Raw genomic sequence first — 11,881 nt, 5'->3', positions numbered from 1 at the left:
CATGCATTCGCGCTCTTTTTTTGTCATTCGTCAAAGGCCGCAGTCAGGTAGCCGAAAGCTTAATATTTTTTTAAACATCTTCAGCGAGAGAACGTGTTTTAGATTTTAAGAGAATTCAATGCTGTGTTAGAGAAGTTTTCTTTTGTGTCAACGGTTGAAGAACAATTTAGCGCGACGGTTGAGTGGATGCACCTCAAAGTGCAGACAGCCATTTGAGTTAACGATCAAACGGTCCACTGAGCGTTCACCGGCGAAAACGAAAAACCGAATGAACAAGTGGACAGCTCTTTGGTTTGCAATCACAATTGCTTAAAAGGATCGATTTACCTAATGCTTCTGAATGCAAACTTTAAATCTCTGTCTCATATCCTTTCCGAATGAATAAGGAACCAAATGGCTCTAGTTGTTACTGCTTTTATGTTAAGTAAATAATGATAATCTTATGCAAGTGTTTTTAGTGAGCTCACTAAAAGAAAGTCACGAAACAGCATAGATTGACAAAAACAAAAAAATGTTGCTCTGCTCAAAAGGTCTGTCATTCTCGTCAGGAGCAGAGTGAGCAGACTCGGTAGAGAGTTCAAGAAATGCTTAACGGTGAAGAAACGCACGAAGGAAGAAATGTAAACGTAATGGCGAGGGAAACATTTTTACTCGTTAACTAGGTCATTCGGCTATCTGGCTATTCGTTCGTTTTCGCCAGTGAGCGCTCAGAGAACCGTTCCATCGTTTACTCAGTCATTCGGCTATCCGTTTGCTCATCCGGTCGCTCGTTCGCTCCATCTTCTGCTTGCGCATTCGTTTGCGTTTCTGATTTGTTCAGTTGCTCCCTCCGTCACTTTTCCCGGTTCTCCTTGCTATTCATTACATAAATGCGCAAAATAAGTAAATACGTAAATAATACATAAGCAATACTTATGGCTGCAGTGCTCAGTTCTCTTTCTCCTCTAACCTTATTCCTAATCAAAGGCTCCTGTGAGCCAACTCGTGAATACAGAAGTGAATATAGTGGTAGCCGTAAAGCAGCGCTCGCATCAAACTACGCTACAAGGATTCGTGGACGCTATGCCGCATTGTGGGAATGCATTATGTATAAAGTTATTTTCTTATCTCGCAAAACAATCAAATTACACACGCAACTCTCATTCCTTTCGATTTGCGAAGCAATGCAAAGGTGGAAGTGTCTTTAGATGATGCGTTCGATTTACTGTATCCCGGAATCAAAGGCTCCCGTGAGCCAACTCGTGAATGCAAAAGTGAATACGGTGGTAACCGTAAAGAAGTACTCGCATCAAACTAAGCTACAAGGATTTGTGGGACCCAAGCCGCATTGCGGGGATGCATTATGTATAAAGTTTAACGCGCAAAACAATTAAATTACACACGCACTCTGATTCCTTTCGATACGCGAAGCAACGCAAAGGTGGAAGTGTACGTTCTTTTAGTGGTTTTACGTGGTTGCCAATTGACAAAAAAGCGTCCTGTTTTTCTTCCAAGAACCTCAGTAGTTTATTTTCCTCGCGTCGTGTTATTGTTGAATGAAACTTGATACACGTGAACGATTTTGGTAGCCTATCACGTGACCTAAATCTTGCCGGTGTTTTCAACGTGGTGATATTCCTTTCTACGTTCAAACGACGGCTTTTGTCAGCGTTTTGTAACATCATAAGAAGCTTTCAATCTGGCTAAAGTTGCTATTTTGGCTTTATCCAAGTAAACGTAAATAGAGACATGCACCTAGCGGTGTGGTACTCAGTAGACTATCAGTGAGTGTCCCTATGCATTAGCAAATTTGCTCTGTTTATGTTTGTTCTGGTGAATTAATCTTATCACTCACACTGGACCCCGAATGAAATTTGTTGCGAAGTTTTAGTTTCCTATTTTGCCCTTAGCCTTCCACACACGAAAATGCCTTGGATCTTTAAAGTTAATTGAACGTTTACATTTTGCGGCCGGAGATAGAAATGCGTGAAGTATTGTGTTTAGGTGTAATGTAAATTCAGTGTTTACGTCCTGATCTTATCGATTACGTTTGACACTGAAGGGAGATTTATCGCACCAGCAGAATTTCCTATTCTTTCACTCACGTCGTTTTCTCGGAGTTTTAGGGTAAGCCGGCTCCTTTAAAGGTTTTCATGTTTGCGTTTGATGTTTGTTGAAACGAGCAATTTCGCCTATCGAAGTCTAGCCTCCCTCGCTCTTTTGGCTCGTTTCTTCCCCAACGAGACGAGCCAAAGGAGCGTCTGCGAGGGAGGCTAATCGCAGGCTAACTTTTGGAAAATATCCGTCCTGAAAGGAAAGTTGTCCCTTAGTTTCGGTAAAAGGAAGGATTTAGCAGACAACACACATACTAGCTGTTTTCTTTTAAGAATAAGTTATTCGTTGCGTTGATTTACGTCCTTGTTTTTTGTCCCGTAACGGCGGATGATGGTGAAAACATGCCACGTAGACTAATGAATTATTTATGATTTTGATTAAATTCCGATTAAATTAATTTAAAGTTTACGACACATCGAGCGACCGATCGAGCGAGTGACATTTCCCCACATTACGATAACTTTTTCATTGCGTATGCGCGTATTTACGAGTTAATAAGACTAAGCGGAATAGCTGTTCGATTTCTCTTTTCAAGTAAATTTGGGAAGACATTTCTGTAAAATTTCGCTAACACGATAGAGCGATTTTGTACTTCAGTAACTTCAAAAACCTCTCATATGGGTTTTCTTGTGATCATTCTATGTATTTCTATTCCGGAATAGGGGCAATAGAACGCACCCTAATACAAAGTTTACGACACATCAAGCGACCGAGCGAGTCACATTTCCCCACATTACGATAACTCGTTCATTGCGCATGCGCGCATTCACGAGTCAAAAATGCATTAGCAGACGAATTTGGGAAGGCCCCTCATGTTAACCTTCCAGTAGCATTGTTAGCTTCTAGATGCTAATATTTTAATTGCTGTACAAAAAGCTAAATTTTTAATGAACATTTCTTGACACTATTTACCAGTTAGTCATGCAATCGTTGTTTCTCGCAATTGAGTCCTAGAAACTTTCTGAAAATTAAAGTTCATATTATATTGTAAATCGAGCTATCCTCTTAGCTTCTTCATTGGGTTAATTTCTTCAGTTTCTTGGCACGACTTTCGGACTAAATTATAAACCTAAGACACCTTGGATTTGCGCTCCTAGTTCAAAATCCTAATAATCGCACACTTTAAAATAGTTCTTCATTGTGAATATCATCTCCTAAAGAGCGAAAAGATCTGGGCACTAGATTTATGACGACGCCGTTTCAGTAAACTGGTTTCGACTTTACCAGATGTTTTCTCCGCAGACAAACACTTGGGTACGAGAGTAGCGTGAGCCTGATCATTAACGAAAAAACTGTTAATGCCGCCGAGCTTTTCGAAACTTTGCTCAATTCTTCACAGGTTCCAACCGTTTCTTCCCAACGTTTTAGTTTCTTGTTACAAAAGTCAGCTTATATTTTCGAGTCAACTAACTTATGATTACGACATAAAGCCTCACTCAATCACTCAAGCTGATCTGATGGCGAATTGATGCGCTCCGTTGGATTATACCAGTTAATGGAAGTAACAGTCTGAATCAGCGTGAACCGGACTTTTTCAGGTACAAATAATCATTAGTTTTATCAATGTACTGAAACTTGAAACTGCATAGAAAGATAGCTGTCAGCTCAGGCTCTTAAGGCCAGCTGTGATGCCACATTTTGAAACGTGCGGTGGGAGAGATTCACCCTAGAATTAATTAAAATTTTTCACTCACCTTTACGTTTACATTTATTCCCTCGTCTGTTCGATTTTTCACTGTTTAGCGTTTTCTTGAACTCCCAACCGGGTCGGTTCATTGCGCTCCTTACGAAAATGACAGACCTTCTGAGCAGAAGTATCCTTTTTTACTTTTGACAATCTATGCTGTTTCTTCTTTTTCTTTTTGGTGAGTTCATTATTACTAGCTCAAGATTATCATTATTTACATAACAGCAAAAAGAAGTAAAGCCACTTCGTTTCTCACTCATTCCGAAAGAATAATTATGTGACCTAAGTTTAATTTACATTAAAATATCAAGAAAACATATCCTTTCAAACACTTATGGCTACAAAGGAAACGGCTGTCCACTCTGTCGTTCAACTGTTCATCCGGTTTCGCGCCATCGTTCACTCGGTTTTTCGTTCGCTTGTTTTCGCTCAGTGGACCGTTTGATCGTTAACTCAGTCATTTTGGCTATCCGTTTGTTCATCCGGTTCAGTATTCGTTTGCTTTAATTTCTTCTTGTGCTTGAGTGTTCGTTTGCGTTTGTGGTATTATTCGGTGTCATAAAACATTAAATTGAATTAAATAATCAAAAGCTGTATTAAACTATTACGAAGAAGCTTCTCATGGGTTTATATACTAATGCTGTTATGCTATATAAAGCAAGAACTTTATCCATTGATCTGGTCAACAATACAACCACACGCCGGACCGTGTTGTGCCATGGTTTCAGTTCCCGTCGGCACTCAGATTTCGTCCAAATTGCACCAAGCTTGTGACTTCATGAATGTTTCACCTTTCTCGATTTCATGACCGAGCTTATTGAAAATTTACCATCTTTTTATCTTGTCTTAACAGTCACGCGTAAGAAATCTCCAATCCTTTACGGCTATCGTCTAACAACAACAACAACAACAACAACTTTTATTTAAAACACGGTGGGTTTTAAGTAATTGAAAAATTATTAATTGAAAAATTATAATCATATATTAAATTGTCTAGTTTACAACGCGTGGAGATAGAGAAAGATCCAGCATCATAATCTTTAATAAGTTGCCCTGGGAACCTCACGTCTTGTCCATCGTCTCCAAAACCAACAGGATGCCGGGTCTCCTTATAAAACATGTCCTCTTATCACGGACATTAAAGTTAGGCGGACGTTATACTTGTCGCCAGTCAAGTCACAGCTGTGCTATGCGACGGAGGTGTGGTCTTAAGCTAAAGTTAACCTGAAAACCGTCCAGCTAGAGAGAGTCCAATGAGGACCTACTCGCTGGATTCTAAGATCCAAAATCGGAGAGGTGTCTTCTAAGGATAGGCTCCAGGCTTAAGGACTTTTATATTTAACATACGGAGAGAGATAAGGGATTTTGTAGTTTTTTTTATAAATGTTTTCACAATGATACTTACTTAAACGTCAATCAATTTGTCACTTTCGTTTATCATGGACGATCTCGCTCCCTGAGTCCGTCTTTGATTCTGAAACCAGCTCGCTTCGGAACCTCCTCTTTTTAGGCTTTGTGCTTTCATAGAATTGTAAAACCCTGGAATACTGCGTGCAACGTAGCCTCACATGAACAATTTGCCAGCCTAGAAATTTTCAAACGTTTTCTGCGTGCCACTTATGCCACTTCTCTGGACTCCACGTATGACACTGACATGTCTTGCACATGGTCTCTTGTAAGAGACTGCCCTTGCCATCGTGCTTAACTAAAGATTTCTTAATGTATATTAAACGTTTTAATGATGTTTAAGGGGTTGGGCCTCGCATGGGTCTCGTTTGCGCAATACCCTTTGGACCAGCCATTTTGTTCCTTGTATTTCTGTTTTGTTCTTAATAGTTGTACCTATTTTGATGTGTCCAATAAAGCTGATAAATAAATAAATAAATGAATAAATAAATAAATAAATAAATAAATCAGGCATCAAGGTCTTTTTCCTCATACTCTCTTTAAGGCCGGAAAAGAAGGTCAGATCCGAATTGGCCGGCTACGCCAGTTTGGAATTGATTGGTGTTTTCAGTAAATCCTAAGCCAGATATTTCGGGCTTTGCAAACGAAGTAATCCAGTTATTGTAATAAAATTATTTATCATGTTATTAATCTGCAGATGTCTACAGGAATTGAAGCGACGCCAGAATCAATGGAAGCGTCAGACATTTTCCTGCAAGAACTAACAGTAGATGGAGATTGTTCACCAAAAACTAATTTACAGCGAAAGCTTTTCGAAGCCGTGAGGAAAGGAGATTTGGAGAAAGTAAGGAGTCTTTTCCAGTTAAAATGCGACTTGAACTGTGTGAACAGTTCTGGCAAAACACTTTTACAAGTCGCAGTAGACCTGAAGGATGTATCCGTTCGAGACGAAATGATTAGAGCTTTACTGAGCGATGGGGCTGGCTTGGAGTTCGCGTTGCTGCATGCGGTACGAGACAATAACGCGAAAACCGTGGAAATACTGCTGTTATTTCACAACCCAGCATCCCAAGCATCACCGCGACCTCTATCTGCATTAAAAAGTCAAGGATATATTACACCATTGATTCTAGCGGCATGGTTGCAGAATTTCCAAATTGTCAAGCTCTTGTTGAGCCACGGATTCACCATCAGCGATCCAAAGAAAGCCCACGGGTCATTCGATTCAGACGCGATGGCCAGCGAAAAACTGGGACCCGCCATGTACCGTTTAAACGGATATCGAGCACTCGCCAGTCCCATTTACATTGCAGCGTGCTTTCTCCAAAACATGCAGGGTCCCGCTCTGCACCCCGTCCATCGCGCATGCGTCCTGAACAAGGAACTCGGTGACATGGCTGAGCAAGAATACGAATTCAGGGAAGAGTATTTACAGCTCAGTGACGGGTGTAAAGAGTTTGCTGTAGCACTGCTGAATGAATGCCGCTCGATGGAAGAGATAAGATGCGTTATGGAGGTGGAAGGTGGAGGTAAAATAATGCTCCCTGGCAGGCAGGGAAAATGCTTGAAGCTCCTGGAGTTTGCTATTGCTACAAGGAACGAAAAGGTATCCTTTTTTATTTTATTTTCTTATGTTGTTTTGTACAGTAGTAAAGTCAAATTCCAGCAGACATAACCATGACAATGTTCTCAGGAGAATAGGATGCTTTGTTTTAGCCTTGTTAATTTTCCTCCTTATAATCGGAGGGCGGGTGAATGATTTTACTTGAACCCACTCCTCGCGGTCAAAGCTAAGGCGGCAGGAGATCTTAAATGCCTTAAAATCTGGCAAGACGTCATACAAGTTAGGACAAAATGAGAAGACTGGAGGACGTTCAATGGCCCAAAGCCCCATTCACAAATTTTGACACTCAGAAGACTTGGTTAGCTCATTAATCTTGTGCACAAGCATGGATGTCACGATATTCTGTCAGTTGCCGATACTGGAACGATTTTTTTTTACTTCAGCGTGCAAAAAATTACCAAATTTATGCAAGTTTTAGTACTAACAAGTGTTAATATCTTTCTTCTGTAGTTCGTTTGTCATCCCTATAGCCAGTTGGTCTTAAACTCACAAGTCTACAGAGATGTTCCCTTCCTGGAGAAAAGTTCTTGGAAACAGGCTCTGCTGCTTCTTCTGTCGTCTGTTATGTTTCCTTTGTTGTTCTTGGTTTGGTTCGTTTTTGACAACTGCTGTCCCAGTCACGAGGTCGCCAGAATGTTTCACGCTCCTTGTGTAAAATTTCTCATCCATTGTGGTTCCTACCAAAGCTTCCTTTTCTTGCTTGCTTTCACGTCGTTCCATTCTCAGAGTGATTTTCTGGAGTACAGCATTCTTGGTAAGTAAATGATTAAAAAAGTCTTCATTTTACTCGATATAGTACTGAGCTATATTTGAGAGATAAGCACTATTGTTTCCGTGATCAAATATTGAGGCGAGCGTCAATGCCTCTCGTTTCAGTATTGTTTTTTTTCTATTCCGTGCAGATTGTGTCGTTCTATTGTTCGTCATTGGACTGCTAGTGGACGTCATTAAAGACTTTTACCAACAAGGAAGAGTCCGCTTCTGTTCAAACCATTGGAACTTCTTGGCTGCAGCTTCAGTGACGTCATTTACTCTTCACTACGTCATTTGGTGGGCAGGACGTGCATCGCTTACAGAGAAAGTACAGAAGTGGGAAACACACGTAAAAGATCGAGGTTATAGAGTCATATTGGTTTCCTATTGCTTCTTCACCGTGGGAATCCTTCTAGCATTTGCCCAGAACCTCTCTTTCATTCAAGCCAACTCCACCACCGGTCCACTACTGCATGCATTCATACAGATGCTGATAGATGTGGCAAAATTTTTCCTGTATTTTGTTTTCGTATTTCTGGCATTTGCCGTGAGCTTCACGAAGCTGTACATGCAGTATGACAAGGCCAGACGGCACTTCAAATAGAATGAAGCGGGAACGAACGAAACTGATCCTCTACATCTTGAAAGGTTGGCATAACTGATTTGAATCGACTTAATCCTAAGAATCGGTTCTCAGTTAGAAAAAAATTGTTTTAGTCGCAGTTGTGCTAGTCGTCCATACTTACATTTGTGACCAACGTGAAGACGATCAAAGACTTGGACTGCTTGGATTACAGGTGTAACATTGAGCCTGACAAAGTAGTGTGTCCATCCCAAGACAAACATCACCATTGTACTTCGCAATTGCTAATTGAAACTCGAGCACAGCAATTTTAGAGGTGGACACAGGATAAAATTTAAAACTTGCACCCAGCATTGCTCCGTAGTCTGGGTTAAGACCCATTCACACAGGCGCCATTTGATGTGACTATTTCATTTTAACAGATGATTTTATTTCCATTTCAGATTTGGGAATAGTATGAACACGATCTTTTGGTCGCTGTTCGGTGAGATTGACGAAAGTGGTTTTAAACTTGACGAAAATGGTTACGGTGCTATATGGAAAACAGGCATGGTGTTGTTTGGTGCGTTCAACATCGTAGCAGTTCTTGTGGCGCTCAACATGCTAATCGCAATACTGAATGATTCTTACATTCGGATAACGGTAATAGCTTCCAAAATGATATACCCTCCCCGTGTAAAGAAAGTTTTGTATAAGGCTAAGACTCTTGAATCAAACGTGACCGACAATCTCTCCAATCAAAAAGAAACCCAATGGCTCTGGCTGGTCAAGAGAACGTGTACGTCATGCTCTCTTAGTGAGTGAAGGAGTTGTCTCTTGTCACGTACATATAACTGACATATTTCCAAATTTCGATTAACTTTTTGTGGCGTTAGATATTCAACTTAATGCTCTCCGAATTTATTCAGCGATTCCCGTTTGTGTTCCTTAGTTTAAATCCTTATCGTGATCCTTATTAGATCCACCTCACCAACAGTGGAGGCCCTGTGGTGTACTGGTTAGCACTGCCACCCCCCCCCCCCCCCGCTAAAATGTGGACATCTTATGTAACCGGGGAGACTCTTTAATGAACTACAATCCCATCTTTCACCATAGGCACGATTACACAGTGATTACAGATCGACATGGTGCTTGGCCAATGTTTCCAGAGAATTATTAAAATTTATTAAGATTTTAAAATTTAGTATTCGAAGCTAACAAAAAAGTGACTTCTGTTAAGAAACATTTATCACCAAAGACACTTATCGGGCCCGGTAAGTTACCGGGACTCTCGAGAAACGGGCCCCCGGTCACACGGACCCGTTTCTCGCAAGCCCCAATAAATTAAACTTTTTTTGTGTCAGAAAACCGTTTTTTTATCGATTGGTGCTATTTTCAAAGGAAACTTGCCTTTTAGATTAAGACTTTAAAATTAAGCTTTCTAAATCAATAAAGAGTGGATACCAAATTATTTATGAACCGAGTTGTGCACGCAACATTGTTTTCGGGTTCGGTGAGTTATCTGGAATTTCGAGAAATGGGCCTTAGTTTCTTCATGCCAAAAGCACCTGTACATGAGTTATATGAGGTTCCCTGCTGCTTCCAGTGATGATGATTTCTCATTACTAAAGTATCTCAACGTTTTTTCAAACAATTGACAGGAAAACTTGGATACCGAGTGGAAATTCACCAGGACAAAGCTGTGGTTAAGCTGGATTTACAAGAAAGGCGTTATTCCCCCGCCATTTAATATCCTGTATCTGTTGCTTCCAGTCTTCTGGGTTGTCAAATGTCTTTTCACAGCCTTCTGTCCTGAATCTGACTTGGTAAGTTGGATCTCATGACTGAATTTTTTTTACGACGCAACTCAACTAAAATGGAAAATGAATGAATGAATAAATGAATGAATGAATGGACGGACGGACGGACGGACGGACGAACGGATGGATGGATGGATGGATGGATGGATGGATGGATGGATGGATGGATGGATGGATGGATGGATGGATGGATGGATGGATGGATGAATGAATGAATGAATGAATGAATGAATGAAAAAAAAAAAATAAAAACCGTACAGTAGATGCATATACGTTGAAAAGAGACTACGATACCGTACGATACCGGTTAGGGCCTAACAGATGATGGCTTTCGTTTGAAGGATGAAATATTTCTAAAGAAATGAAATATTTATCTGTATTTCTAGAGGAACAGAGAGACAGAGACAGAGAGAGATCAATAGTGAGAAAGTAAATAAAGTCATAGTGTAGCATGAATGGCTATATGATCTTAACGCATCATTCTTTATGGTTCACTCTATAATACACTCAATTTCTTATTGTCAGTTGAAAAAGTTAACGAAACGGGAGCGAAGCCTGACGAGGAAAAGCACGCGGATTGGTGGGAAGGAGGTGGGTGAGATTTAAAATCAACTATTCAATTCTGACACGTTGTTTCAAGTGTGGTTATTTTTTTTTTAGTTTGTTGCATAAAGTCGAACCAGTACCAAACTCAACAAGCATGTTCTCGTTTTCCGTCATATAGTGTTCAATTCTATTGAAAAGCTAATTACAATCTGGCCTGTGTTTTCTTTGGAAAAAAATATTTTCCAAACCGTCAAATCCAATAATTTGTTGCTGATTAGATCCTTTACCGCCTGACAGGGTCCTTACAAAAACAGTTACTGGTTTTCAGTGAGTGTATTCACTTCAATTTTTTCGCTCTTCCTTTTTTAGAGAAGTGAAGTGATTCGCCATCTTATCCTGAGGTACCTGGCCAAGAAGTCTTGCTATTCGGAGACTGATACCGAGTCAAGTGACTCAGAGCAAGAGAACGAGGCTAAAACGCCACTTGCAAACAACAACCAGAGCGCCAGTGAGCCAAACAAAATTGGAAACGAAGAAACACCTTTGTAGTGCAGTAAATATAGTTAAATCATTAATCTACTAATTAAAAAAGGAAGAACCCAGGAAATTAATTATTTCCTCTGCTTAGAACGCTAAATACCGTATTCGAGTTCCAACATTAGTCCCTGTGAATGTAATTTGAATTAGGTTCAATTCATTTCATTTTTATTTATTTATTAGTTTTGCCATTTACAACATTTACATTGTATTGAGCTAAATAAGGCAGGGTATCCACAACGGCAAGAAGTCAATTACTGTGGGCCCGATTTTAATAATAAAAAAAGTAAGATGAGATGTTTAGAAGTTGCAACGCCTTTCTCCCATGCTGATAGACCAAAATGCAGTTTTGCATCATATAAAGCGGTTTTTAAATACTATCTGGTGATGCTGGACCAACCACCTTGTATTCTTTAATAAGTATAAGGTGTACTCCAAACAAACTTAGACGCATAACGGTATTAGACTTACCACGATTGAGTAAAATTAAATCAACAACGTAATGAAGTAAAGTCGCGGAGGTACCTCGCATCGAAATTATGGAGCTCAACAAGGAAGATTGATACTTATGCAGCTTTTAAAAATTGTTTAAGAACAATAAATCTTACACGAATTTGATTCTATTGATCGAGGATTTTAATAATTTTCTATTCTTTCGATGGTTTTATTCTTATTATATGACGTTTTTTTATTACTGGATTTGTGAGTATTTTAAAATTCTAATGTGTTTTTGTTTACCGTGGCGTACCTGTAAACTAGCTCACAGCTATCTCGGCTGTATACTTAGGTAAGGATATACTGACCATGTTAAATAAAGTTGTAGTTTTAGTTGTTCTATGTAGAGCGGTTTT

At 39.8% G+C, this 11,881-nt stretch overlaps 1 pseudogene across 1 annotated transcript in view; it reads left to right on the top strand.

Moving 5' to 3' along the window:
- LOC146461940 (short transient receptor potential channel 4-like) overlaps positions 1 to 11,867 on the top strand; it is a 41,922-nt pseudogene extending 30,055 nt beyond the window's left edge. The window contains exons 2-8 of the transcript XR_014857299.1: positions 5,886 to 6,794; positions 7,263 to 7,566; positions 7,715 to 8,213; positions 8,592 to 8,790; positions 9,789 to 9,953; positions 10,473 to 10,538; positions 10,863 to 11,867. The product of XR_014857299.1 is annotated as a short transient receptor potential channel 4-like (transcript). The remainder of the gene's footprint in view (positions 1 to 5,885; positions 6,795 to 7,262; positions 7,567 to 7,714; positions 8,214 to 8,591; positions 8,791 to 9,788; positions 9,954 to 10,472; positions 10,539 to 10,862) is intronic.
- The last annotated feature ends 14 nt before the right edge of the window (positions 11,868 to 11,881 follow it).

Source organism: Pavona decussata, unplaced genomic scaffold (assembly GCF_977016875.1).
Source record: "Pavona decussata unplaced genomic scaffold, jaPavDecu1.1 SCAFFOLD_193, whole genome shotgun sequence".
NCBI lineage: Eukaryota > Metazoa > Cnidaria > Anthozoa > Scleractinia > Agariciidae > Pavona > Pavona decussata.
This window is presented reverse-complemented; position numbering and strand designations above follow the sequence as displayed.